A 23185-nucleotide genomic window follows, 5' to 3' on the forward strand; every position below is an offset into this window, starting at 1 on the left:
CGCACACCACAACAAAAGATTCCACATGGCTCAACATAAAAGATCCCATGTGCCACAACTAAGACCTGACGCAGACAGAAATAAATAGAATAAATAAATTAATAATAATAATAATAATAAACTATATCTTCTTAAAAAAAAGAAAGATCACATCATCTGTGAACAGAGATAATGTTACTTATTTTCCAATTTGGAGGCCTTTTTTTTCTTCACTAAATGCTCTAACATCCCTTAGTTTTGCTTGATTGTGAACTTCATTTAAAAGTATGTACTACTTTGTGTCTAGTTTATTTTACTTAAAATACCATGCCTATAGCCGTATTTTATTCTTTCTCATTGCTGTGTAATATTGCATTGTATGACTATACTACAGTTTGTTTACCTCCTCTTTTGTTCATACACAATGCAGTCGTTTCCAGTGTTTGGCTATCATTATTCAAGAAGCTATGAATATTCCTGTACATGTCATTTTATAGACATATATACTCATGTTTTTTGTATGTATGTGTATGTATCTATGTATGTGACTGTCTGTCTAGAGAATTGCTGGGTCATAGAGCAGGAATGTCTTAGCTTTAGTAGAAATTGCCAAACAGGTTTCTACAGTTTTTTTTTTTTTAATTTTAACATCTTTATTGGAGTATAATTGCTTTACAATGTTGTGTTAGTTTCTACTGTATAACAAAGTGAATCAGTTATATGTATACAAATATCCCCATAGCCCCTCCCTCTTGCATCTCCCTCCCAACCTCCCTATCCCACCCCTCTAGGTGGTCACAAAGCACCGATCTGATGTCCCTGTGCTATGTAGCTGCTTCCCACTAGCTATCTGTTTTACATTTGGTAGTGTATTTATGTCAGTGCCACTCTCTCACTTGGTCCTAGCTTACCCTTCCCCCTCCCGGTGTCCTCAAGTCCATTCTCTACATCTGCGTCTTTATTCCCATCCTGCCCCTAGGTTCGTCAGAACCTTTTTTTTTTTTTTAGATTCCATATATATTTGTTAGCATATGGTATTTGTTTTTCTCTTTCTGCCTTCACTCTGTATGACACACTCTAGGTCTATCCACCTCACTACAAATAACTCAGTTTCGTTTCTTTTTATGGCTGAGTAATATTCCATTGTATATGCCAAACAGTTTTCTAAAGTGGTTGTACCAATTTACAGTCCCACTTATATAAGAGTTTCATTTGCTTCACATCTTTCCCAATGCTTGGTATTGTCATTAATTTTGACTGTTTTGTTTAGTGTGTCAGTTTATATTTACCCTTCACCAAAGACTTTTCTAGAAAGCTTTAAAACTACCTGGTGAAACAATTTTTTTTTTTTTAATTTTATTTATTTTTGTCTGTGTTGGGTCTTCATTGCTGCACGTGGGCTTTCTCTAGTTGTGGTGAGTAGGAGCTACTCTTCATTGAGGTGTGCAGGCTCCTCACTGTGGTGGCTTCTCTCTTTTTTTTTTTTTTTGAATTTTATTTTATTCATTTTTTTATATAGCAGGTTCTTATTTGTTATCTATTTTATACATATTAGTGTATACATGTCAATCCCAATCTCCCAATTCATCCCACCACCACCACCACACCCCCCACCACTTTCCCCCCTTGGTGTCTATACGTTTGTTCTCTACATCTTTGTCTCTATTTCTGCCTTGCAAACCGTTTATCTGTACCATTTTTGTAGATTCCACATATATGCATTAATATACAATATTTGTTTTTCTCTTTCTGACTTACTTCACTCTGTATGACAGTCTCTAGGTCCATCCATGTCTCTACAAATGACCCAATTTCGTTCGTTTTTATGGCTGAGTAATATTCCATTGTATATAAATACCACATCTTTATCCGTTCATCTGTTGATGGGCATTTAGCTTGCTTCCATGACCTGGCTATTGTAAATAGTGCTGCAATGAACATTGTGATGCATGTATCTTTATTGAATTATGGTTTTCTCTGGGTATATGCCCAGTAGTGGGATTGCTGCATCATATGGTAATTCTATTTTTAGTTTCTTAAGGAACCTCCATACTGTTCTCCATAGTGGCTGTATCAATTTACATTCCCACCAACAGTGCAAGAGGGTTCCCTTTTCTCCATACCCTCTCCAGCATTTGTTATTTGTAGATTTTCTGATGATGCCCGTTCTAACCAGTGTGAGGTGATACTTCATTTTACTTTTCATTTGCATTTCTCTAATAATTAGTGATGTTGACTGTCTTTTCATGTGCCTCTTGGCCATCTGTATGTCTTCTTTGGAGAAATGTCTATTTAGGTCTTCTGACCATTTTTGGATTTTTTTTTTTTTAATATTGAGCTGCATGAGCTGTTTATATATTTTGGAGATTAATCCTTTGTTGATTTGTTTGCAAATATTTTCTACCATTCTGAGGGTTGTCTTTTCATCTTATTTATAGTTTCCTTTGCTGTGCAAAAGCTTTGAAGTTTCATTAGGTCCCATTTGTTTATTTTTGTTTTTATTTCCATTACTCTAGGAGGTGGATCAAAAAAGATCTTGCTGTGATTTATGTCAAGGAGCGTTCTTCCTATGTTTTCCTCTAAGAGTTTTATAGTATCTGGTCTTACATTTAGATCTTTAATCCATTTTGAGTTTATTTTTGTGTATGGTGTTAGGGAATGTTCTAATTTCATTCATTTACATGTAGCTGTCCAGTTTTCCCAGCACCACTTATTTAAGAGACTGTCTTTTCTCCATTGTATAGCCTTGCCTCCATTGTCATAGATTAGTTGACCATAGGTGTGTGGGTTTATCTCTGGGCTTTCTATACTGTTCCATTGATCTATATTTCTGTTTTTTATGCCAGTACCATATTGTCTTGATTACTGTAGCTTTGTAGTATAGTATGAAGTCAGGGAGTCTGATTCCTCCAGCTCCATTTTTTTCCCTCAAGAATCCTTTGGCTATTTGGGGTCTTTTGTGTCTCCATACAAATATTAAGATTTTATGTTCTAGTTCTATAAAAAATGCCATTGGTAATTTGATAAGGATTGCACTGAATTTGTAGATTGCTTCAGGTAGTACTGTCATTTTCACAATATTGATTCTTCAAATCCATGAACATGGTATATATCTCCATCTGTTTGTGTCATCTTTGATTTCTTTCACCAGTGTCTTATAGTTTTCTGAGTGCAGGTCTTTTGTCTCTTTAGGTAATTTTATTCCTAGGTATTTTTTTCTTTTTGTTGCAATGGTGAATGGGATTGTTTCCTTAATTTCTCTTTCTGATCTTTCGTTGTTAGTGTATAGGAATGTAGAGATTTCTATGCATTAATTTTGTATCCTGCAACTTTAGCAAATTCATTGATTAGCTCTAGTAGTTTTCGGGTGGCATCTTTAGGATATCTATGTATAGTATCATGTCATCTGCAAACAGTGACCGCTTTACTTCTTTTCCAATTTGTATTCGTTTTATTTCTTTTTCTTCTGTGATTCCCGTTGCTAGGACTTCCAAAGCTATGTGAATAATAGTGGCAAGAGTGGACATCCTTGTCTTGTTTCTGACCTTAAAGGAAATGCTTTTAGTTTTTCACCATTGAGAATGATGTTTGCTGTGGGTTTGTTGTATATGACCTTTATTATGTTGAGGTAGGTTCCCTCTGTGCCCTCTTTCTGGAGAGTTTTTCTCATAAAGTGGTGTTGAATTTTGTCAAAAGCTTTTTCTGCATCTATGGAGATGATCATATGGTTTTTATTCCTTAATTTGTTAATATGGTGTATCACATTTATTGATTTGCATGTATTGAAGAATCCTTGTATCACTGGGATATATCCCACTTGATCATGGTGTATGATCCTTTTAATGTGTTGTTGGATTCTGTTTGCTAGTATTTTGTTGAGGATTTGTGCATCTATATGCATCAGTGATATTGGTCTGTATTTTCTTTTTTTGTAGTATCTTTGTCTGGTTTTGGTATCAGGGTGATGGTGGCCTCGTAGAATGAGTTTGGAAGTGTTCCTTCCTCTGCAATTTTGGAAAAGTTTGAGAATGATAGGTGTTAGCTCTTCTCTAAATGTTTGATAGAATTCACCTGTGAAGCCATCTGAACCAGGACTTTTGTTTGTTGGAAGATGTTTTTTTTTTTTTTTTGGCTGTGTTGGGTCTTCGTTTCTGTGCAAGGGCTTTCTCTAGTTGCGGCGAGCGGGGGCCACTCTTCATCGTGGTGCGCAGGCCTCTCACTGTTGTGGCCTCTCTTGTCATGGAGCACAGGCTCCAGATGCGCAGGCTCAGTAGTTGTGGCTCACGGGCCCAGTTGCTCCGCGGCATGTGGGATCTTCCCAGACCAGGGTTCATACCCATGCCTCCTGCATTGGCAGGCAGATTCTCAACCACTGACCCACCAGGGAAGCCCCTGTTGGAAGATTTTTCATCACAGTTTCAATTTCATTACTTGTGATTGGTCTGTTCATATTTTCTATTTCTTCCTGGTTCAGTCTTGGAAGGTTATACCTTTCTAAGAATTTGTCCATTTCTTCCAGGTTGTCCATTTTATTGGCATAGAGGTGCTTGTAGTAGTCTTTTATGATGCTTTTTATTTCTGCAGTATGCATTTTAACTTATTTTTCATTTCTAATTTTATTGAGTCCTCTCCCTCTTTTTCTTGATGAGTCTGGCTCAAGGTTTATCAATTTAGTTTATCTTCTCAAAGATCCAGCTTTTACTTTTACTGATCTTTGCTATTGTTTTCTTTGTTTCTATTTCATTTATTTCTGCTCTGCTTCTTCTTTCTACTAACTTTGGGTTTTCTTTGTTCTTCTTTCTCTAGTTCCTTTACGTGTAAGGTTAGATTGTTTACTTGAGATTTTTCTTCTTTCTTGAAGTAGGACTTATTGCTATAAACTTCCATCTTAGAACTGCTTTTGCTACATCCCATAGGTTTTGGATCGTCGTTTTTTCGTTGTCATTTTTCTCTAGGTATTTTTTGATTTCCTCTTTGATTTCTTCAGTGATCTCTTGGCTATTTACTAACGTATTGTTTAGCCTCCATGCATTTGTGTTTTCTACGTTTTTTCCCCTGTAAGTTATTTCTAATCTCATAGCGTTGTGGTCAGAAAAGATGTTTGATATGATTTCAGTTTGCTTAAATTTACCGACGCTTGATTTGTGACCCAAGATGTGATCTATCCTGGAGAATGTTTTGTGTGCACTTGAGAAGAAAGTGTAATCTGCTGTTTTCAGGTGGAATGTCCTAGAAATATCAATTAAATCTATCTGGTCTATTGTGTCATTTAAAGCTTGTATTTCCTGATTAATTTTCTCTCTGGATGATCTGCCCATTGGTGTAAGTGAGGTGTGAGGTCCCCCACATTATTATGTTACCGTTGATTTCCTCTTTTATAGCCATTAGCATTTGCCTTATTTATTGAGGTGCTGCTATTTTGGGTGCACATATATTTATAATTGTTATATCTTCTTCTTGGACTGATCCCTTGATCATTATGTAGTGTCCTTCCTTATGTCTTTTTCACATTCTTTATTTTACAGTGTATTTTGTCTGATATGAATATTGCTACTCCAGCTTTGTTTTGATTTACATTTGCATGGAGTATCTTTTCCCGTCCCCTTACTTTCAGTCTGTAAGAGACAGCATATATATGTGTCCTGTTTTTGTATCCATCCAGCAAGCCTGTGTCTTTTGGTTAGAGCATTTAATCCATTCACATTTAAGGTAATTATTGATATGTATGTTCCTATTACAATTTTCTTAATAGTTTTGGGTTTGTTTTTGTAGGTCCTTTGCTTCTCTTGTGTTTCCCACCTAGAGACGTTCCCTTAGCATTTGTTGTAAAGCTGGTTTTGTGGTGCTGAATTCTCTTAGCTTTTGCTTGTCTGTAAAGCTTTTGATTTCTCTATCGAATCTGAATGAGATCCTTGCCGGGTAGAGTAATCTTGGTTGCATGTTCTTCCCTTTCATTACTTTAAATATATCATGCCACTCCCTTCTGGCTTGTAGAGTTTCAGCTGAAAAATCAGCTATTAACCTTATGGGAGTTCCCTTGTATGTTATTTGTCACTTTTTGCTTGTTGATTTTAATAATTTTTCTTTGTCTTTAACTTTTTTCAGTTTGAGTACTATGTGTCTTGGTGTGTTTCTCCTTGGGTTTATCCTGCCTGGGACTCTCTGCACTTCCTGGACTTGGGTGTCTATGTCCTTTCCCATGTTAGGGAAGTTTTCAACTATAATCTTTTCAAATATTTCCTCGGGTCCTTTCTTTCTCTCTTCTCCTTTTGTGACCCGTATAATGCGAATGTTGGTGCATTTAATGTTGTCCCAGAGGTCTCTTAGGCTGTCTTCATTTCTTTTCATTCTTTTTTCTTTATTCTGTTCCACAGCAGTGAATTCCACCATTCTGTCTTCAAGGTCACTTATCCGTTCTTCTGCCTCAGTTATTCTGCTATTGTTTCCTTCTAGTGTATTTTTCATTTCAGTTATTGTATTGTTCATCTGTTTGTGTGTTCTTTAATTCTTCTAGGTGTTTGTTCTTTAATTCTTCTTGGTCTTTGTTCAACATTTCTTGCATCTCTCAATCTTTGCCTCTATTCTTTTTCCAAGGTCCTAGATCATCTTCACTATCATTATTCTGAAATCTTTTTTGGGGAATGTTGCCTATCTCCACTTCATTTAATTGCTTTTCTGGGGTTTTATCTTGTTCCTTCATCTGGTACATAGCCCTCTGCCTTTTCATTTTGTCTATATTTCTGTGAATGTGGTGGCTTCTCTTTTTGTGGAGCATGGACTCTAGGTGTGCAGACTTCAGTAGTTGCAGCACGTGGGCTCAGTAGTTGTGGCACATGGGCTTAGTTGCTCTACAGCATGTGGGATCTTCCTGGACCAGGGATCAAACCTGTGTCGCCTGCATTGGCAGGCAGATTCTTAACCACTGCATCACCAGGGAAGTCCTGAGGATCTTTTTATTTATTTGTTTTTTTAATTTCTACTTGTATTGTGTGATCAGAATATTTTTATATTGTTTCTACTTTATGGAACATATTGAAGCTTTCTTTGAGACAATACATTTGGTCAATTTTTGTGAATGTTTCATATGTACTTATTAAGGAAATTACTTGTAATGGGAGTTTAAAGATAAAGATATTGAGATATCTTGTTTAGCATATATTTCCATGTCCTTTTATATTTTTTGTACACTGGTATTGAGTTTGGTATGTTGATGTTTTGTATTTGTTTTTTTCTTTTTTGCATCTTTACTTCTCTTTGATTCTATTTTATCATGGTACTCACTGTGTTATTTGGTACATAGATATTCCTAACTATTATATATTTATTTTGAATTGGTCTTTAGATCATAAAATGTTCTTTTTTAGTATGTGACGCTTTTTGGTCTCACCTCTACCATGTCTGATATCAGAATTGCAATACCTACTTTCTCATTGTTTCCATTTGCCTTGAATAAATTTATTTCTTGTATTTTTACTTTTGAATTACTTTATTTTAGATGAGTTTCTCTAATACATTGTAGAGTTGTTTTCCGTTGTAAGTTGATTCAAAATTGTGGGGTTTTTTTTAATTGGAAAGGTTAATCAATGTACATTTATTGTTATGATCGTGTGGTCACTATTCTAACAAAATATTATATTATTATATATGTATTTATCATTTGTATTACATTTCCCCTCTTTCATTTTGTAGTATGTTCCTCCCTTTTTGTATTTTCCTTGGTATTTTGGAAGGTTTGTATTTTTGTTCTAGCGGTTATCTTTATACTACTATTTATAATGCCGTTATTTTTGTCCCTTTTTCGTTTACTTAGGATTTCATTGTTTGGTTTGTCAGATTAAATAACATAATTTGATTCCTGCCTTCCTACTATCTTCCTTTGTGGGCTGCTGCTCAGTAGTCTGATGCCGATTTGATTTTGCTTCCTTTGTAAGTGATCCCAGAAGACTTTTTTCTTATCTTTAAAATCTATTATGTATTACAATACGTCTCAGAATTTTTTGTATCAGTTTTCCCAGATCCTTCTTAGGCCTTTTTAATATTCACGTCTTCTCTTATTTCAGTTATTGTTTTTTTCTTTTGTATTATAGTTTTAAATATTAGCTCTTTAATTTTATGTATGTTGGATCCTCTTTCTCTCTCTTGTATGTTAACACTTTCCCCTGATCCTTGTTACACTCTTGCTTCATTTTGTTTTGTTCCCTGGCTATTTTCATGCTTTTGTTCAGTGCCCCTTATTATATTTTCATTCAATCCTATTCTCTCTTGAATATTTTATAATTCTTCATTTCTAAAATAATTTTTTTCTTGTGCTCAATTTCTTTCATGAGACCAGTTACCTCTCATTTTGTATCTTCCTGATATGAAGATTTTTGCCCATTTCTGGTCTATTTCTGTTTTGAATTATTGAATGTTTGTTTTGAGGTTTTTGAAAAAAAATCTGTAAATACTTTAATAATATATTGTTCAATTTGAGATATTATTGTAGTTTATGGTTTCTTTTTTTCTTTCTTTTTTCTTTTTGGAGAGGGGTGTTTATCAGCTGAAGAGTTTTTGTTCTCATTTTCTGTATTCTTTTATAATAATTTTTTACAGTTGTTGCCTGCTGTTTTGTAATCAGTTTTTTTTTTTTTTAACATTAGCTTTTTTTTTTTTTTAAACTTTGGGTTTATTTATTTATTTATGGCTGTGTTGAGTCTTCGTTTCTGTGCGAGGGCTTTCTCTAGTTGTGGCAAGTGGGGGCCACTCTTCATCGCGGTGCGCGGGCCTCTCACTATCGCGGCCTCTCTTGTTGCGGAGCACAGGCTCCAGACGCGCAGGCTCAGTAATTGTGGCTCACGGGCCTAGTTGCTCCGCGGCATGTGGGATCTTGCCAGACCAGAACTTGAACCCGTGTCCCCTGCATTGGCAGGCAGATTCTCAACCACTGCGCCTCCAGGGAAGCCCTGTAATCAGTTTTGAAAGTTTTATTTTTCATGACCAGCAACAATAGTTTATATAGAAAGTGGTGAAGGAGTTTACAAGGTTTCTTAGTTCAAAAGCACCCTATTCTATTGCTATAATGAAGTGCAGTATCTCGAATCTATGGTGCATTTGTTTGGGAGGGTGAAACAGTTTTCCTTTCTTTAATTTTGTGCTTCCTTTCATTTCTGAAGGATCATTATTTTTTTTACTCTCTTGTTTTCTTCTTTCTCTTTACCACCAAACATCCAAGGAATATCACTTTTAAGTCACTCACTGTCCTCTCCCCAGAAGTGGTGCTTCCCCAAGACTGTCACATCTATTTCTTGAAATTGCAAGCCTCTTCCTTTAGATTCCATAGTAATCAGTGCTCTGATCTAACAAGTCTTAGACCTATTTTTAGGATTTCCCTACTTCCTGCTGCTTATTTTATCTGTACTGGGTCAACCCTAAGCCCCTGTTTCTCTCTCCTCTTATCTACGTAGTCTATATCTCTCTTTCTCCAGCATGGGCTTTAGAAATAGTTGCTGGCTTTTAGTGTTCATTTCTCAACTACACATGTTTGAAGTTTATGGTAGTCTTTGTCTCTTAGCTATGCTGTAGATGTAGATTATGCTTTTTCACTCTGTTTTTATTCTTAAAGTTTTGTTGAGATTATGTGGAGGTATTTGGATTTAGGTGGTTGCCCTTACTTTATGGGAGACTGGAGTATCTTCTATTTTCTTGAACATATTAACCTAAGATACTTTAAAGTCCAGGTCTAATAACTCCAATCTGTATTTTCTGTAGGTCTGTTCTTTTCCTTTTCTGTTCTTTTCTTTAAATCTTATTGTGGTTTTGTCTTCCAGTATGCTTAGTAATTGTCAGAGGAATGTCACACATTGGATGTGATATTCTGAGGATCTGGATGATATTTACTTTTCCCAGAGAGGGTTTAATTTTGCTTCTGGCAGGTAGGTAGAGTAGAGACAATTAAATTTAATCTAATCTGGGATTGAGTTGATATATAGCTGGGTTTCATTCTTCTGATACGTTTCTGGTTTACTGCTAGCAGTGCCCAAACTTCAAAAAATTTTCCCCCTATATGTTATTACTGCTAACAGCTCTGCTTAGCTTCTTGGCCTCCTGTCTGAGGACTGGCAAATGACTTAATAAAGCCCATGCTGAAGGTTGAGCTTATACCTCTCTAAATTTCTCTTTTGTACTTCTTGGCTGCCTTTGGTAGCTCTCTAATGCCTTCACATTGTTGTTTTCCATATTTTACCTACGTTCTCTAGTTATTTTTTATTGGGAGTGTTAGTCTTTTCTGAGATAATCTGCAAAAGCCTCTTCACTGAGTTTTAAAATTTCAAGTACTGTGTATTTAATGTGTATAAATGTCTTGTGAACATTTTATGTCATGTGTTTTTAATCTTCTTTTCTGTGAAGATATTTTTACACTTTAAAAATTATTTTAAACATATTAAACATGGTTATTATATAATCTATGTTGGATAATTCCAAGAAATGAAATCCTTGTAGGTTTGTTTTTAACTGGTTCTCTTTCACAGTGCCCTGTTTACTTGTATATTTAATAGTTTGTGCCACCAGATAACATTTGTGTTTTTTGCATTCTGGCTTGCATACCACTTTGTTTATTTCCTTTTTTGGACCCATTCGTGTGATGTGAACTTGACATGTACATTTACTTGAGTGCTAGATTGTGGTTACAACTTGTTGCTTTATGTTGTCCCCTGTTTTGCTCATTTCTAAGACAGCTTTCCTTACAGTCCCTTAAGCACAGACTCCTGGATAACCTTTACTTTGAGGGGGTAACCCTTTGAGTTCCCAGCTTCTTGGGAGGACAGCCTCTTGTTAGACTCTTAGGTGGTACTTGTGTTTGTTTTCTATCCATTCCAAACCAGATCTGTACATTTTAACTCTGGTCAAAATGGGGAAAAGCAGATTCAGCACTCCACCGACCTTCACTGAGTGTCCACTTTCATTAGATTTTGTATTTGTAATTTCTTACTATTTTTATCAACTGGGATGATTTAAAGATGTTTTTGTATATTACTTTGCATTTTTAGTTGTTTTCAGTGATGGAGTTGGTGCAAATATTTCTGTTATTCTAGGAATTTACTTGTTCTCTACATTGCCTGAAACAACTTTCTGTTTGATGATAAAATTTGGAAAGCCATTCCTAGGAACTTTCTTATTCTCTTACCATTTTCTTTCCACTAAGCATCCACATACCCACACACTCACCTACCCACTCACACCTTTAAAAGGAGACAGATTCTTCTACTTTTTAAACTTTACTTTTAGGAAAAGGTTTATGAAATTCATCTAGTGTTGTCTGTAAAGTTGAGTTTTATTTTTTGGTGCAGGAATGTAATTATTATGGGTAACATTTTAAGCTCTGTGAAGCCCTTGAATAGTTTACAGAAGGAGGTGATTTAGGCTACAATGAATAAATCTGGGATATTTCTGTTATTCTAGGAATTTACTTGTACTCAAGTCATATTACCTTTAATAGTGAAAAATAAGTAAAGGTTTAACATGAAAAGCAGGAATAGTCTCCCTTTCTATTTATGTCCCACCCCTTAGCTCTCCATTTCCTGAATGGTTAGAAATATGGTAAATTAATGGAAATTTTTTTTTTTTAAACATTCTTTTCTCCTTTTATTTATTTATTGATTGATTGATTGATTTATTGGGCTGTGTTGGGTCTTCGTTTCTGTGCGAGGGCTTCCTCTAGCTGCGGCAAGCGGGGGTCACTCCTCATCGCGGTGCGCGGGCCTCTCACTATTGCAGCCTCTCTTGTTTCGGAGCACAGGCTCCAGACGCGCAGGCTCAGTAATTGTGGCTCACGGGCCTAGTTGCTCCGCGGCATGTGGGATCTTCCCGGACCAGGGCTCGAACCCGTGTCCCCTGCATTGGCAGGCAGATTCTCAACCACTGCGCCACCAGGGAAGCCCTGGAAATTTTTTGAGAGTTTGTATAATTATGTGATTAAGTTTTATAAGTAGTTTCAGAATTTATTTTGTCTTTCTTAAAGCATGAATACCCCAAAGACAAGGACTTGTTTTAAGATGATTTAAATAGTTTCCTTTTACGGAAGATTTTATGTTAGTTGATGAAGAGAGATATTTTATGGTAGAGTATTACATAACTTTAGTGTTCCTTTAGTATTTGGCTTTATAAATGAATATGAAAAGCGATTATCTCATAACATTTTTTAAATTCACTTTCTTCTTCCCCAGAAAGTAGCAAAGCAAATGAAACCATCATTCTTTTCTAATCTTCATGAATAATTTCTAACTGGCCCTGAGTGAGAGGCTGTTTTCAGGGCCATCCCATGGTATCTACAAAGATACAGTTTAGACCTTGCAGTTTAGCCTCTGTGAAAATGCTGCTAAATTACCGAAGTGAAGAGAGCTTACACTTAATCTTTGGATAATTTCAGTGTGGACTTTAGAATGAAGCCACTAGGGGGAAAAAGGTTCCTTGTTAGGAGCAAAAAACCTACTGACTGTATCTTGGCCAGTGTTCCCTTTTTTCCAGTAAGCTGTCTGCTATACAGAGGTGTATAACCCTAATGGCTTGTTGTATGCCATTAAAAGGTATTGTACACTCATAAAAGAATGACATTTTGATCAATGCTGTTAAAAGAATTACTGTCTTGACACAGAAAAGCTTTCCTGCTGCAAGTTTAAAAATATGCCTTTAAAAGCTTTTTATTGAATACCTTTGCTTCCCTCAGAAATGTGCCATTTTGGCATGAGGTTACCCTGAAGTATTACGCATCACAACTTAAATACAAAACCTCCTACTTACCTTTAAAAGTAACAGAGTTTAGGTATTTTCCTACCAAATGGAGCTTAAAGACATGGTAGCATCTTAAACCACTCTATCTGATCTAAAAATAGAATTTTTGTAAAGAGAAAGCTGAAAATTAAATTATTACTTTTTATTTTGTGAGGTATTGATTTTTTTTCATGATATTTTGTTTAAACTTTGTGGTTTTAATTTCCCTTTGGATTTAGGAATCATGCCTTTCCACCCACTTCAGAGATAGATCTTTTCTAATCACCTGGGAATTGGTTCTCTTAAATGATGATATGTTTCATGTATTTTTCTACTGTTTCTTTTCTTTTTATTATATTTTTGATTAGGATCTTATGAAAACCATGTCATAATAGACACATGGTTTCTTCTATGCACAGTTGGTCTTCTACAGATTTTCTAATGTACTAATTCTGTAATTTTAGCTTTATTTCACTATTTGTAATACTTCTGCTATTACCTAATTTTTGACTTTATACCATATTTTCTGACTTGTGAACTGAGCGTTTTAAAATCCAGTACCCTGAAAACCACAATTTTTTTAAATAACTCACTATAGAATGATTATTTACTTGATATATTTTAAGTTTTGTACTTTTTAAATTTGACATTTAACCCCAATCTAATGAACTTTACATACGTGAGCATATTTTAAGATAGATGGCATTGATTTTTATAAAACATGTTGCCTTTGTTGTCTGTTTTACTTGTAAAAGCAGGTGTTTTGTTGTTGTTGTTGGTGGTGGTGGTGGTTGTTTTTATTATTCACTACCCACTATGTTCCAGGTGATTTATATATAGTATCGATAAAACTAAAACTTGTTGCAATTATTATGTGCCATGTTCTGTGCTAAAGTACTTTCCATGGCTCAGAGAAGTTATATAACTTGGTCAAACAACAAGTAAGTTGTGGAGTTAAGGTTCAAAGGTTGATAGTGTGACTCTCAATTATTGTGCTGTTCAAACCCTTTTTATATGTTATTTATTTGTTCTAGGTGGTATTATCCCCATTTTACGAATGAGGAGCCTGAAGCTCAGACAGAGTAAGTCCTTTGCCCATTGACACAGAGGGAAGGAGTGACAGAGCTGGCTCTGTTAGACTTCAAAGTATATTTTCTACTACATAATAGTAGTTATTTTTCCTTCATCCTTCTCATCACACCTCACCTTAATTATCTTTGTGTGTTCGAAGATGGTTTTTATTAGAAATTTTGGAAAACGAACTTGTCTCATGGTTTTCACTTATGATTTGGAGAGAAGCATCTCGAAGAGATAGTTGGAGCAGGTATCAGGAGACTTGAATTCTTGTATTATTTCTGATTATGGTCATATAACGTCAGACAAATCACCTTTTGGGGGTCTTAAACATGAGGACATTGGAGTGGATGATTTTAAAGGTTTTCCCAAACTCTAAAATCTAACTTGACTCTGTTTTGATTTAATGTTTATACTTGTTCTCTTTAGTACAGATAGAACTTTACCACCTTTATTTTAGCCCATTAAATATTATATTTTATTAAAGTTAGGGTGCAAGGAGCTCTGATTTTTATTCTCTACTTGCACTATTATATCCAATGTTGAAATTCAATAATGGAAAGAAATTCCATGTAAAGAAGTAATTAATCTTATTATAAGGACACTCTTTTAAACTATTCAAGATTCTCTTAGTTTTTCACTCAGAAAGAATAATTCTGGAAATCTTAATGTTATAAAAGGAAATAAATTGTTTTTAATAGAAAATGTTTCCATCAAAGAAGACAGGAATGGGTGACTGCCACCTTCAAGTCACTTGCAAGTTCTCACCTGTACAATATACTAAGAGCAATTATAGTTATAAGTAAGTTTTATTGGGAATTAATTTTATGCTAAGCATTTTATATACATTGCATCATTTAATACTCATGAAAACCCTATGATGTATGTACAATTAGTATTCCCATTTTACATAGTAGGAAATGGAGAATTGACAGGTGAAGCAATTTCTCTTAAAGCTACAGTGTTGATAAGTGGTGAAGCTGAGATTTGAACCTATAGAATGCCAGAGATTTTCCTCATCTTTACAAAGTGGAGCATAATTGTAAGAGCTTAACCAATGATAATGCTTGTCAACATATGAATATGAATGAAACATGTAAGTTTTTAGGAAAGAGTGGGTCTGATGACTTGTGATGAATGGCAGTTTCTAAGTTCTCAGATTTGATCACTGCTAGTTACATATTTTATTGATATAGTCATAAAACACGTAATAACTTTTGGATAATTTTATAACACCCCTACTTTCTGAAGAATTAATAAATTCATTATAAGTTATAGGAAAACATTCTTTGGGGTTTGGGATGTGGATGGTGAGTGTGTGGAGGTGTATGCACACAAGCACACGCATGTGCATGGATTGGGAGCTGTACATTAGGGTAGCTAATCATCCCAGCTTGCCTAGGCTTGGGTTTCTAGATCATGGAACTTTCAGTGCTAAAACTAGGAACCTTTCAAAAACAGGTAACAGACAAGTATATATCTACATATACATGTATGTATATGTGTGAGTGTGTCTCTAAAGTAATGGTAGTAGTTGAGCTACAAGGAATTCAGATCTTATCGAGCATAAAATAGCTCTGAATTCAGTGCCTAGACTGTTACTTGTCTGTTTTATTAGCAGAAAGCTAAGTCTCCTGTGTTTTCCCCGTTTCAGATAACCTTTTCTTGTCATGAAGAAATTAATTTCTTTGTTGGAATCATTGCAAGTAAACTTGATAGCAGGAGTCCTGTTATTGAGGCAGCTTACACAGTGATTTGCTAAGTACAGCCTCTTCATAAAAGGTGAAGCAGAAATCGATTTATCGATCACTACCAGGATTTCAGTAACCCGTTGAACTACCTGATTTTTTTCGCCTTCTCTTAAAGCCTACTATTTTTATTTCTCTTTATACCTTGCATTTAGTTGTTTCCTTTGGAAACATTTTTTACATGTATTTTCACATCATGTAAACAATTTTTTGTGTGTATTTGCTTTTTTCTAGAGTTTGAACTGTAAAAAACTCTTATTAGATTAAACCACATGAAATTGCCAAGATTTGGCTGTTTTTGACCAATAGCAATGGCATCGTCATATGGTTCAACTAATAGTTAATTCAACTTTTGGTTATTTGAAAATATTAGGCTACTAACCTAAATCTAAGCATAGTATTCCATTGAAACCCTGTTTAATGTTATGGAGGAACTGAGATGAACTTTGGGCTTATTACTCTATGCTGCCCATTTGCTAAAATTACATTTTAAAATGTATAACTCATGTGGAAAAACTGAGCATTGCACAGCCATTAATGTTAGACAGGCATTTAAAAATTTATTTTAACCAAAGGTTAAGACCAAATTTAACCATTTTCTTTCTCAGAATTTTGACCCATTATATTAATTTTAAGCTATAGTGGGTAATGTAAAAGTTTTTTTTGGAAGAAAAATGCTCCTTTCATGGAATATGATTTAAAGTTGTTGCTGTATTACCTTCTTGGATTATTTAGGCTTCTAGAACAAACGCAGGGTACAACTATTAATTTTTTTGAAGAAATGGAGCCAGTTACTACTTGTCTCAGCCTCATATGCTATCATAATTTTGAGATTCTTGTGGTATGTATAAAATTGTACATGTGAATTTTTGATGTTAAAAGCATACTTTTTTGGTTTTTTTTTTTTGTCTTTTGCCTCTTTCATCCCACATTTGTCTAACACTTGGCTCATAAAAAGGGAAGGGATCCCTTTATGGTTCCTAGTTGTGGATACAGTACACTAAGCTGACATGAGCAGTGATTCTACCTTATAAAAATAATAAACTAATATAGAATTTTAAGGAATTAACTACAACTTTAAGACATTTGCATCTCTTACACTCTTTCAGTGACCTGGGAGATAGATATATCTTTTAACAGTATTTTGCAAAATTGGAACTCATATCTGGGTCTCATTCTTTTTCCCATCATGATATTTCTTAAATACTTTTGATGGTGTCTTAATATATCTCTTGATCTGCCTCTGTCATTGATATCAAATATTTTGAGTGCCCTCTCTTACTGAAGTATTGTACTCAATCTTATGTATTTTTCACAAACTATTTTGTTTCTATTAAAGAGTAATATGCATGAATCGTGGTTTGGTAGGTCTTTTCAGGAATAAAGCATCATGATTATCAAGACTATTTAAAAAATACTTTCCTAAGTCTTTAGAATAGAAATCATTCACATTGTTATAAACTATATTATGAGATAATAGACCCAAATATAATGAAACGTGTTCTGTTGCTGTAATATATATCTAACTTGAGTCTATCCTTAAACAGTTTAGCTTGAAAAGCTAAAAAACAAGTAAGTGTAAAACAGGGATGATCTTGATCAAATGGGAATTTGATACTATAGCTTTTCTCAGAGACTAAATTCATGGGACAGTTGATTAGAGGACATGATGTTTCTTGATCACAAAGCTTCTTTGGTCACAAAGATTCACATATTGTAAGTGTACAGCTCAGTGAATTTTTATAACCTGATAATACCTATGAAGCTAGCACCTTGATCAAGAAATAGAACATAACTTGCACCCTGGAATCCCTCTTAGTGCTAGCTTCTAAACTAACATCAGGCTTTATTTACCCAGCTGAATTTTAGTTGAGTATTTAGTTATCGAGATATAAAACTGTCTGAAGAGCAAGACTACTTAATATTTGCACAAATTATCCAGATAGTTACATTTTCATCTTTGGCATACTATCTATGGCAATATTCAGTTTAAATCTATAGAAGTTTAAATGTCTACAGTTTCTTTAGTTGCCTTTGTGATTGCTGAATAAGGATTTAGACAATTTCTGAGGATCCTGATTTTTCTGATTAACTACATTGCTTGGACAGTGACTGACATTCAAAGCTGATTTGATTGACCCCTTAAGGTTCTCTGTTTTGAGCTGCTGAGATTACAAATCTCAATCATATGCAGAGAATTTGCCATTCAGACTGACAGTTCTGTCAGGTCAGATGGTACGATTATTATGCATGCTGCAAGTGCATTGTTATTGCTATGTGGGTTTTTTGTTTTGTTTTTTCCCTTAAAATCTAGGTGGAAGCTCTGGTCTCTGAAGGTGAAAAGCTAGAACATCAGCTTATCTCCATTTGGCTTTAGTTTCGCTGTTGAGTTTCCATCTTTGTGTGCTGAGCTATTCCAGTCACAGTCCCAAACTCAGTTTTTTTCACTAATGTTTGTCAAAGAAAGATCTGTCCTCTTTGGAGAGATTGAAATGAGTAATAGTCTTTTGACACTATTGGCAAGTGGTTTTCACAGTCCATGGCAGATCTAATGAGCTACAGCTGCCTGGTTGGAAAATTCAGCTTTCGATCATGTGAAAGGATCCTTGGAATATGGACTTGAGTTTCTGTGTGCATTAAAACAACAACAACACTATCTTGACAAACTTATAAATGTGTTATAAATTGCTTTGTAAGCTATTTTGTAACAACATTCAGAGGTATCCAGTTTCAACTGCAGAAACCTGGGAAAATGAATAAACTATTTGACAAAGGTTGTTTTGCATCAGGAACTGAATTTTTGGTATATTAGTTCTACAAGGTCAGTTGTTCATATTTAAGAGAAAGGATAGTGTGGATTGTAAATATTGATCTTCTCTTCTTGGAGCATCAAGTTCCTTCATATACAACTAGGTATACCATGATATGGGAATAAATTGTATTTCATGGAATCATATGACAGAGTGTGATAGGCTTGTGGTTTAGTGGATAACACAGTATATATAGGCAGTTACACTCAAGGATTAGGGTTGTAACGTCAGTTATTTCTGTTTTTCTGAGAATAGAGAGTGATCTCCTAATGCTGATATAGAAAAGTAACTAAAGCATTTCGTCTAAGCTCATATGAGGAAAGTATTTCATCTCATGGTTGACGGAACCCCTGTTTATGGGCTTGGAGATTCGTATTTTATTAACTTAAATAAACTACAACTTTAATGTGTCAGTTTCAGGAAGGTGTTTTCTTTGAAATGGCTTGATCACTTGTTCAAAGGGGACATTTAGTTGATTATTTTCATATCAACTACAAGAAAGCTTCATGCAAAACCCTGTCTGACCTTCCACTTTGTAAGCATAACTACCTAGTGACCTCTGACATGCAGTTTTTCTTCTGCTGTGGTATTTGGATAAAGGGGATATCATGGCTCTTGAGAAAGAGAATACAGATAAAAAGAAATGCAGAGAGCTCGTTCAATAACATTGTACAGATCAGTGGGAGTCACTATTAAGCACGGTAATAGTTACAACTATAAAACAGAGCAAAAATTCTTTGAATTTAATATGAGAATCTTGATACAAGGAGGCATGAATCTTACACAGTCTGTTGTGTGGCACATGGAATGATTTAGGGCATGTAGAGAATTAGCACCCAATACAGAATAAGGGTGACAAAACATGAGCATCTAAAACAGGATCAGGATGGGAACACTTCCCTCATCTACACTTACTCTTGAGTAAAGAGCAGTGGGAGTTAACATCAGAATCACATTCTATATTATTTATAATTTTTGGAATAAGTGTTGTATATATTGTATGTGTATATTAATTGATTAGTAAACAAAAAAAAGGAAAGAGGTGGAAAGTTGTGACTTTTCCAGAAGAATCTATAAAAAGCTAGAGTAGAGAAAAGAACAAGGAGGAAAGTAATAGATATTAAGATGTTAAGGAAGGATCTTCATTAAGATCATAAATTACATAACACCCCCCTGCCCCATTTCATCATAGTATTTAATTGAATCCTCCTCTCATTGCCTTCTCTTTGTGACCCAAGTTTTTCTTTTAAAAACTTTATTGAGATATAATTCAATACCATACAATTCACTCATTTAAAATGTACAGTGCAATGACTTTTTTTGTTATTCACAGAGTTGTGCAACTATCACCACAACCAATTTTAGAACATTTTTTATTTTCCCAAAATGAGACCCTGTATTCATTAGCAGTCACTCCCTCTTCTCCCCCAATATTCCAGCCCTAGGCAACCACGAATCTATGTGATCCAAATTTTAAAAATTGTTGATTTGAAATTCCCTGGTGTCTTCCAAGGACATTCTACTTCACACCATTTGATTGATTACACAGGTACAATCAGAAAACCATTACTGTTCTCTTTGTTGATATGTCTTGTAAATCAAAGAAGGTGACGTATAACTGCATTCTTAAATATATAGCTTCTTAAACATGATTTTCAAATGGTTGTTTTTATCATAGATATAGACCTGTTAAATATACCCCTGACTCTGATCCTTAATTTAAAGATTCGGAATATTGATTTTGTCCAAGTCCTAGTTTGTCCAAGTTTTTGGACAAGATGTTCTGACTCATTCTGACAGCATTCCCAAGATACTAATATATAACTCAGAAAACTAATTAGTCAATATAATGTAAAATACATTTGCCCAGGGCACGGGACACTGTATTCCCCCAAACAGCACATTCTCTTCCTATAAGTAAACTATGGGGCAAGCTAAAGTGTCCTCAGTAAGTTGCCTTGCACATATGGAACCAGAATAAGGAGGCTAGTTAGATGGTTCAAACATGGAGTGGCATCACTCTCTTAGTCAGAATGTGGTAGGCAGAATAATGCCCCCACCAACCCCTATAGATACCTGTGTCCTAATCCCTACAACCTGTTACCTTACACAGCAAAGAGGACTTTGCAGATGTGATAAAGTCCTTGAGATGGGGAGATTAGATTGGACACGCCTAGATAATCCACCCTAATCACATTTCTTTATAATGGGAGAACCTTCCTGTGGTGAAAGAGTGATGGGATTATGGAAGAACAAGAGATAGGGCAGTACGGGAAGAGCTCAACCCACCACTGCTGGCTTTGAAGATGGTGGCGAGAGGCCACGTGCCAAGGAATGCTGGTGGCCTCTAGCAGCTGGAAAAGGCAAGGAAGTAGATTCTCTCCTAGAGTTCTCAGAAGGGAATACAGCCCTGCTGACACATTGATCTTAGACCAGTGAGACTCATGTCAGACTTCTGACCTATAAAACTGTACAACAATAAATCTGTATTGTTTTAAGCCACTAAATTTGTGGTAATTGGCTACAGCAGCAATGAAAGACTAAAAAACAGACCTCTAGATTTCTTATAATATGGATCTAGTCAGTAAGCCTTGGGCAAGCACACCTTCTCCTAGGACAGTGCAGGTGGGCCTTGCCCATGTTTGCCTCAGTGGCTCTTCTTTCTTTGTATATCAGATGCCTTTCTCAAAGCCCTTTCTTGAATGACTTATTTATTAAAATGCATTTAATAAGAACACAAACTTAAGAGTTAGATGGGCCTGGGTTGAATTCTGGCTCTGCCATTTTACTAGCTGGATAACCTTGGACAGGTGACAATATTCTAAGCCTTGGTTTTTATGAACAAAGTGGGAATAATAATACCTACCCTTTGGGGATGTTTGGAGAATAAAATGACATAATATATGTAAAATGGCACAATGCTTAGAGCTAGCGTGAAATAGAATGCATTTAATTTAATACAATTAAAAAAAAATCCCTAATGACTGGAATTGTTTTTTCAGTTTTTTAAATCCCTAGTGCCTGGCAAATGGCTGACACATAATAGGCAGCAATAAATGTTTATCGAACTGAACTAAACTGAGTTCTACGCACTTATTCTTTCACAACCTGCTTTGAGTTCATCTCGTTGCTAGTCTAATTTAGGCCTGTTTTTTGGGCCTTGCCTATTAACAGCAGTTGTGAATGGCTCTTTTTGCTCCTGTCTTTTCCCTCTTGATCTTCCACACTACCACCAAACTAGGCAATGACTGTTGTACAGTATATCCTCTTCTATTTAGTCTTCTTTATCTTCAGCCCATTACATACTGCCTAATAGCCATATTTTAAACTCAATGTTTCCCAACTTTTTATGGCATGGTACACTTAGAAAATGATGATATTTGTGTGGTACACTGGGGTAGGAAGCAAGCCATCTTATGACTGGAGGTTTTGGATTCTAAAGGCTGAGTCACCCTCTCAGTACAGCTGTCACCTAATTTGGGCACACCAGTATCCCTTGGTATACTTACTGGGAAGCTCTGCTTAATCTAGCATTTTAGACTGGCTGCAGTTGGAATTCATTCTGTCTTTTACATAGATATTTAATGAACACTGTTTGTGTCCACACTAAGCTCTGGGAGAAAGGAATTGAGAGCACTGTATCAGGTATTCTCCTACATGAGCCCTCAGTTCCAGGCAGACAAATCTGTTTACTGGCCTCCAAATGAGCCTTCAGTATTCCTCTCGTGCCTTTGCTCATTTCTTTTACTGTTTTTGAATAACCTGTATTTCCTTTGTCATCTCTGAATCTTCCTCCTCTCTTCTCTGTGATGCTGTCCCTAATACCGTTAAAAATATGGCAGTTTTGTTTGTTGTATTCTATTACATTATTAACTCATTCAAGTTTGGTGCCCTCTGTAAAGCCCGTATTCTTTCTTTGTATTAATTCTTATTCACTTACTTTCTGTGTTATATTTGTCAGTATTTTCCCTTTATACATGTGCCAATTGTTATCATGATATTTACCCCGCTCCCTCTCCCTACAACTTTATATCATATAAATTCTGAGAAATATTTAATACTATTACAATAAATATAAAATAATATTCATCATGTATGTGTAGTTATCAGGTAATAGCAAATGTTTTTCAAGCCCATACTTGGACCAGGCATTATTCTAAAAGCTTTATGTATATTGAATGTATTTAATCTTCACAGCAGCCCTATAAATATAAAGTATTTTCATATCTCCATTTTACAAATGAGGAAATTGAGACACAGGTAAATCCACTTGCCAAAAGTTGTACGCTGTTAAGTATCAATGCCAGGATTGAAATGTTATCAGTTACAGCGGGCAGTGTTGACACTGAGCCCTTACGAATAAACATTCTGTAATACTATGCTGCCAAAAAACCAAGTTATTTATATCTGAGCAGACCAGTAGGTACTTATACCTAATATTAAACATTCCCACTAAGGTGAGTTAAGCTATATTACAGATAGAAAGAGAAGTTGTAGTCATAAGAAATATACAGTCTGGAGAGTATGATAACATACAATCAGCAAGTGGTCAGTGTTATAGAAATCAAATGTTAATAAGAATATTATTTATGGAGCATCAACTGTATGTGCCAAGAAATGAACTGAGTACTTTACATATATTATCCCATCGAAGCCTTATGATAACACTATTGAGTAGTTGCTATCATCCCTATTTTATAGATGAGGAAAATGAATCTCAAATATGTAACTTGTCCAAAAGTTACTAAGTTGGGAAGTGGTAGAGCTGAGTTGGAACCTGGGCCCATCTGCTCTGTTTTCTTTTCACTGTGCTGTCCTGCCTCTCTG

The 23185-nt window shown here is 35.2% G+C and overlaps 1 long non-coding RNA gene across 1 annotated transcript in view; it reads left to right on the top strand.

Annotated features, from left to right (window-relative positions):
* LOC309648075 overlaps positions 1–23185 on the top strand; it is a 314368-nt gene that overhangs the window by 24207 nt on the left and 266976 nt on the right. Inside the window, exon 2 of the long non-coding RNA XR_014256455.1 lies at positions 13761–13808. This is a non-coding gene — a long non-coding RNA (uncharacterized lncRNA). The remainder of the gene's footprint in view (positions 1–13760; positions 13809–23185) is intronic.

The sequence above is a fragment of the Balaenoptera physalus genome (assembly GCF_965194825.1).
Source record: "Balaenoptera physalus genome assembly, chromosome: 19".
NCBI classification, from domain to species: Eukaryota; Metazoa; Chordata; class Mammalia; order Artiodactyla; family Balaenopteridae; genus Balaenoptera; species Balaenoptera physalus.